Source organism: Elaeis guineensis, chromosome 1 (assembly GCF_000442705.2).
Source record: "Elaeis guineensis isolate ETL-2024a chromosome 1, EG11, whole genome shotgun sequence".
In the NCBI taxonomy this organism is placed as follows: Eukaryota; Viridiplantae; Streptophyta; class Magnoliopsida; order Arecales; family Arecaceae; genus Elaeis; species Elaeis guineensis.
This window is the reverse complement of record NC_025993.2, coordinates 28,249,207-28,256,097: the sequence shown is the minus strand read 5'-3', so window position 1 is coordinate 28,256,097 and position 6,891 is coordinate 28,249,207.

The window sequence follows — 6,891 nt, the reverse complement described above, 5'->3', positions numbered from 1 at the left end:
TAGTCAAAAAAATGAGGAGGTGATTTTGTTACCTTGTCCGTACTTTACATCGAACCGTTGTCTGCCGAGCTTTTTCCTTTGCTGTTGCTATTGTTGTATTCCCTTCCCCTCCTCTTTCTTTTTCTTCTTACCTCGGGTTTGGGTTGAAAGCTTCCTTGAAAGCTGAGGTTCTTGATGAGAGTCCCAGTCCTTGCCGAGACAGGGTTTTCTGTATCTTGGACGCTGTTTGTTTTTCATTTGTCGTTGACGTGACCCATCGCCTTCCTTTTTCCTTTTTCGCTTGGAATTTTTCCTCCACTCTTGGGGAGGCTATGGGAGTTCGGCTCCCGTAGGCAAAGTCGGGGTGTGGTTCGGCTCCCGTGGGAGTCCGAGCGGAGTCTTCCAGCAGTCGAAGTTGGTGACGGAGCCCAGCTCCCGTGGGAGTCCGGGCGGAGTTTTATTGCGAGGGGATCGATGGGGGAAGTTCCCCCCCTTTTTTTCTCTGGTCTTTGAACGATCGGACTTTTGATTGATGCCAGGACGAGGTTCTTCTCCCATTCCTGTAGTAACAGGTTTCGGCTCTGGTTAGAACGAGGTCCTCCTCTTGTCTCTAGCACGGCCGTGGCCATACATATGGGCGGCTCTGGTTAGAACGAGGTCCTCCTCTTGTCTCTAGCGCGACCGTGGCCGTACATATGGGCGTTGCTGGACCCTTCCCACCTTCCGACCTAAAGAGAGCCGGGCCTTCGACTTTGCTCGAATTAGGGCGAGGTTCTCCTTCTGTCCCTAACAGGGCTGTGGAGGCGCGTATGGGCGTTGTAGGACCTCTCCCTCCATCCGGTCTAAAGAAAATCAGGCCTTCGACTTTGCTCAAGTTAGGGCGAGGTTCTCCTCCTGTCCCTAACAGGGCTGTGGGGGCACGTATGGGCGTTGTAGGGCCTCTCCCCCCATCTGGTCTAAAGAGAACTGGGTCTTCGACTTTGCTCAAGTTAGGGCGAGGTTCTCCTCCTGTCCCTAACAGGGCTGTGGGGGCGCGTATGGGCGTTGTAGGGCCTCTCCCCCCATCCGGTCTAAAGGGAACCGGGCCTTCGATTTTGTCGAGATGAGATTTTCCTCTCGCTTCGGAGACAATTTGTTTGGATTGTCCTGTGGATGTAGGATAGTACCAAAGACATGCAGATATACGACTTTTAGTTAAAATGAAGTTATTGGTAGTACATTCGTAAGTTCTTCGAGCTCCATGGTCGCGGGAGGTCGGCTCCTCCGAGCTCCTTAAGATAATAAGTTCCGGGCCGAACTACTTCTTTTACCTCGTACGGGCCTTCCCAGTTTGGGGCGAGCTTTCCTCGATCCTGAGGCTGCGAGACAGCGGCTCGTTGAAGTACTAGATCTCCTGCTCTAAAGACTTTGTTCTTGACCCGGGCATTGTAGTATCGAGCGACTCTCTGTCTATAGGCTGCCATTCGAACCTGATCTATCTCCCGTCTTTCTTCCAGCAGGTCGAGGTTGGCTTTAAGACCTCGTGAATTTTGGTGTTCGTCGAATGCCACGACTCACGCCGATGGGAGTTTAAGCTCAATTGGGATGACGGCCTCCGTACCGAAGGCCAAAGCGAAGGGGGTTTCCCCCGTGGGCAGCCTCTGGGTAGTTCGATACGCCCACAGCACATGATAAAGTTCGTCCGCCCAAGTTTCCTTCGCCTTTTCGAGCCTTGTCTTAATCTCCTGCAAAAGGGTTTTGTTAGTCACCTCAGCTTCGCCGTTCGCCTGAGGATGGGCTACCGATGTGAAGTTGTGGGAGATGTTTAGATCTTCACAGAATTCGGCAAATTTTGCTCTCGCAAATTGCCGTCCATTATCAGTGATTAGGGTCCTAGGCAGACCGAACCTACACACGATCGACTTCCAGATGAAATCTTGCACTTTTGCTTCTGTGATTTTTGCTAGTGGTTCGGCTTCAACCCATTTGGTAAAGTAGTCGATCGCTACAAGGAGGAACTTCCTCTGCCCAGACGCCATAGGAAAGGGGCCAAGGATGTCCATCCCCCACTGCGCAAAAGGCCATGGGGCACTCAAGGGCGTGAGCTCGGTGGCGGGCTGTCTCTGGACGTTAGCATATCTCTGGAATCTATCGCACTTTCTGACATATTCGATCAAATCATGATGCATTGTCGGCCAGTAATACCCTTGGCGGAGTAACTTGTGGGATAAAGATCTAGCCCCCAAATAGTTTCTGCAGATTCCTTCATGCACTTCCCACAAGGCGTAGTCAGCCTCCGAAGGTCGGAGGCATTTTAAGAGGGGCAAGGAGTATGATCTCTTGTATAATTTGCCCTCATAAAGGATGTACCGGGAGGCTTGGTTTCGGAGTTTCCGAGCTTCTTTCGCATCCTGGGGGAGAACTCCATCTCTGAGATAGATTATCAGGGGGTCGACCCAGCTAGGCTCGTAGTTAATCTCCATCACGGGCTGCGACTCTTCTGTACTCGGACACTTTAGAACTTCAAAGAGAACACCCTTGGGCAGTTCGGCCGGAGCCAGTGTTGCCAGCTTGGAGAGAAGGTCGGCCCTGGTATTTTTCAACCTTGGAATCTGTTTGATGTTGAAGCTGCTAAAGGCGGGGACGAGCTCTTTACCCTTTCCAGGTATTTGGCCATACTGTCCTCCCGCGCTTCGTAACTTCCGCTGACTTGTCCCACTACTAGTTGAGAGTCACTGTGGACCCAGAGCTGGTCTATTCCCAGCTCTTTGACGACCCTTAGTCCTGCAATCAGAGCTTGATATTCCGCTCCATTGTTTGTTGCGGAGAACTCAAAACGCAGAGCGTACTCCGCGACGATTCCCTCTGGACTGACCAAGATTAGGCCTGCACCCGTGCTTGACATGTTGGAAGACCCATCCACATAGAGGGCCCAAAAGCGATCAGAGGGATCCGCTTCTTCTTTGGGGGAGTTCGGTCGGAACTTCAGGTCGTCAATTTCGTTTTGTTCAGGTTCAGCCTCCTCTGGGATAGTACACTCCACTATGAAATCTGCCAGTATTTGGGCCTTCACTGCTGGCCTGGATCGATAGTTGATGTCGAATTCTGTGAGCTCGATCGCCCACTTTGCCATCCTCCCAGAGGCGTCCGCCCGGTACAAAATCGCCTTGATCGGTTGATCAGTGAGCAGCATCACGGTGTGCCCTTGAAAGTAGGGCCGAAGCCTCCAGGCTGCGATCAACAAGGCATAAGTCAGTTTTTCTAATTTGGTATACCTGGTCTCGGCGTCCCTCAAAGCGCGGCTGACGTAGTAGATCGGTCGCTGGACCTTCGCTTCTTCTTTGACAAGGACGGCCACGAGAGCCATGGGAGAGATCGCCAGGTATAAAAATAGTTCCTCCCCAGGCTCCAGCTTTGCCAATAGCGGGGGTGAGCTGAGGTAGCTCCTTAGTTCCTCGAACGCCTGTTGGCACTCAGAGGTCCAACAAAAGTTTTTGGGCTGCTTGAGGGTTTGAAAGAAGGGTAAGCACCGCTCGGCCGACCTTGCGACGAAGCGATTCAGGGCTGCTATCCTCCCCGTGAGGCGCTGAACCTCTTTTATCGATTTTGGGGCGGCCATCTCCTGGATGGTGTGAATTTTCTCTGGATTGGCTTCGATCCCGCGCCCCGACACCATGAAGCCCAGGAACTTTCCCGAGGTTACCCCGAAAGCACATTTAGTTGGGTTCAGCTTCATTCTATATTTTCGGAGAGCGTCGAAGGTCTCCTCGAGGTCGGTGATGTGATCTTCGAAAGATTTACTTTTTACAAGCATATCGTCCACGTAGACCTCCATATTACGGCCGATCTGCTCCTTGAAGATTTTGTTCACCAACCGTTGGTAGGTTGCGCCCGCATTTTTGAGGCCGAAAGGCATGACCCTGTAATAATAAAGGCCACGATTAGTGATGAAAGTGGTCTTTTCATCATCTTCCAGTGCCATTCTGATTTGATTGTAGCTGGAGAATGCATCCATGAAGGTGAGGAGCTCATGGCCCGAGGTCGCATCCACCAGTTGATCGATTCTGGGAAGGGGGTAGCTGTCCTTTGGACAGGCCTTATTCAGCCTTTTGAAATCTATGCACATCCTCCACTTGCCGTTTGCTTTTTTGACTAGGACAACGTTGGAAACCCAATCAGGATAATTGACTTCCTTGATGAATCCGGCCTTAAGGAGCTTGTCCACTTCTTCGGCTATCGTCTTCTGCCTCTCCGGTGCATGACTTCGAATTTTTTCTTTCGTCGGTCGATGCTTTGGATCGACGGCCAGGCGATGCTCCATGACTTCCATGTCAATCCCTGGCATATCTGCTGGAACTCAAATGAAAACGTCCGCATTCCTTCGTAGAAAATCAATGAGACGCGTCCGCACCTCCCCCTCCAGGTTGGAGCCGATCATCGCTACATGCTCCGCGTTCCCGTCGTTCAAAGGGATTGGTACTAGATCTTCAATTGGGGTGCCCCTCTCTTCGGTGAGGTCATTGCGTGCGTCCAATCCATCAACGGGACAGGGGTCAGATTGGTCGCTTCCTTGCAAGGCTATGCTGTAGCAGTGCCTGGCTAGGGCTTGGTCTCCTCGGACCTCTCCGATCCCCTGGCAGGTGGGAAATTTCAACTTCAAATGGTAGGTTGACACGATGGCTCGGAGAGCATTGAGGCCAGGTCGGTCGAAGATTGCATTGTAGGCTGATGGCGCTTTCACCACCAAGAAATTCACCAGAGCCCTGGATTGCCTTGGATATCGACCTGCGACCACAGTCAAAGTTATCATTCCTTTCGTCGGAACAGCATCGCCGGTAAACCCTACCAGAGGGGAGCTAATCGATCTCAAATGGCCGTCAAGGATGGACATTCTTGAAAAGACGTAGTAGAACAAGACGTCAGTCGAGCTTCCATTGTCGACGAGAATGCGACGGACGTTGTAATTTGCTATATTCATGAAAACTACGACCGCGTCGTTATGAGGGAATTGGACTCCCTGGGCGTCTTCTTCAGTGAAGGTTATGGGCTCTTCAATCTTTCGCCGCTTGGGGGGTACGGACGGTATGTTGGTTGCTTCCTGCCGGGATCCCCCGAGATGGTGTTGGCAGAATCCATCGAAGGCCGATTGTCCGGCCACTCCATGCCGGCGACCATTGCCGGAGGATGCAGGGCCCGGGAAACCAGAAGCGGGACCGAGGCCCGAGATATGGCTGCGGAGACCGTGGGTAGCTGTGCGGATGCTTCGCGAGAAGAAATTGGGCGAGGACCCAGTGGGGGAAAGGAGGAGCGGGTGTCGGAGAAGATGGTCGGAGGCGACCCCGTTGAGTGCTCCTTTAAGAATAAGGGTACCGCGGAGGTTCAAACCCCTTCCTCTAGTGCCAATCCTGTTGGTGCAAAAATTCACCTGCGTTGGAGAAGCTGGAGTTGAGGGAGTCGCGGTCGCCGTCGGGACCTGCAAAAGAAGTCTCAACCGGAGGTGGGGTTGCTCCGGCAAGACCCTCCGATGCTCAAGTCAGTTCTCTGCCTCAACAAGAATGGAGTGCTCGAACAAAAATTTTAGCAGAGTTTTGAGATAGAAAATGGAGCTTATAGAATAACGCATCTGGGGTTTCCCTTTTATAGACGGAGGGGGCAACAAATTGACAGTGACGCCTGTAACCGTCTGGTCGTGGATCGCCCAGAGTCAGGAGGAATTTATTGCGGAGGGTAGTGGAGCGGGATCGTGGCTATCATCGTGGCTCGCCACGTGGAATCAGTTACGGGGAGTGGAGTGGCGTCCGCTGTCGTGACTCGTCAGGGAGTGGTGGAATTGTACAGAAATTGCCGCAGGGGGTGGAGCAGAATCGTGGCCGTTAATACGGCCTGTCAGGGAGTAGTGGAGCTATGCAGGGTCTGCCGCAGGGAGTGGAGCAGAATCGTGGCCGTTAATACGGCCTGTCAGGGGGTCCAGACTTATCGGCCGAAGTTCGGTTGGAGTCGGTAGCGAGATCCGGTACCTGCAGGAGTTTGGGCGAGGTCTTCTCGCAATCGGAATAGAAGACGGAGTCCGACTCTCGTAGAGGTCCGGATGCAGTCTACTTGCAGTTGGAGTCGTAGGCGGAGTCCAGCTCCCGTAGGAGTCCGGACAAGGCTTACCAGCAGTAGAGGTTGTGGACGGAGCCCGACTCCCGTAGGAGTCCGGACGGAGTCTTTGTTGCAGCAGAAGTTGTGGACGGAGCCCGGCTCCCGTAAGAGTCTGGGCGGAGTCTCCCTTGCAGCAGAAGTTATGGATGGAGCCCGGCTCCCGTAGGAGTCCGGGCGGAGCCTTCCTGCAATTGAAATTAAAGGTGAAGTTCGGTTCCCGTAGGAGTCCGGACAAGGCTTACCAGCAGTAGAAGTTATGGACGGAGCCCGGCTCCCGTAGGAGTTTGGGCAGAGCCTTTCTGTAATTGAAATTAAAGGTGAAGTTCGGCTCCCGTAGGAGTCCGGACAAGGCTTACCAGCAGTAGAGGTTGTGGACGGAGCCCGGCTCCCATAGGAATCCGGGCGGAGTCTTCCTGCAGTAGAAGTCAAGTGCGAAGTTCGGCTCCCGTAGGAGTCCGGACAAGGCTTACCAGCAGTAGAGGTTGCGGATAGAGCCCGGCTCCCGTAGGAGTCCGGGCGGAGTCTTCCTGCAGTAGAAGTCAAGTGCGAAGTTCGGCTCTCGTAGGAGTCCGGACAAGGCTTACCAGCAGTAGAAGTTGTGGATGGAGCCCGGCTCCCGTAGGAATCCGGGCGGAGTCTTCCTGCAGTAGAAGTCAAGTGCGAAGTTTGGCTCCCGTAGGAGTCCGGACAAGGCTTACCAGCAGTAGAAGTTGTGGACGGAGCCTGACTCTCGTAGGAATCCGGATGAAGTCTTCCTGCAGTAGAAGTCAAGTGCGAAGTTCGGCTCCC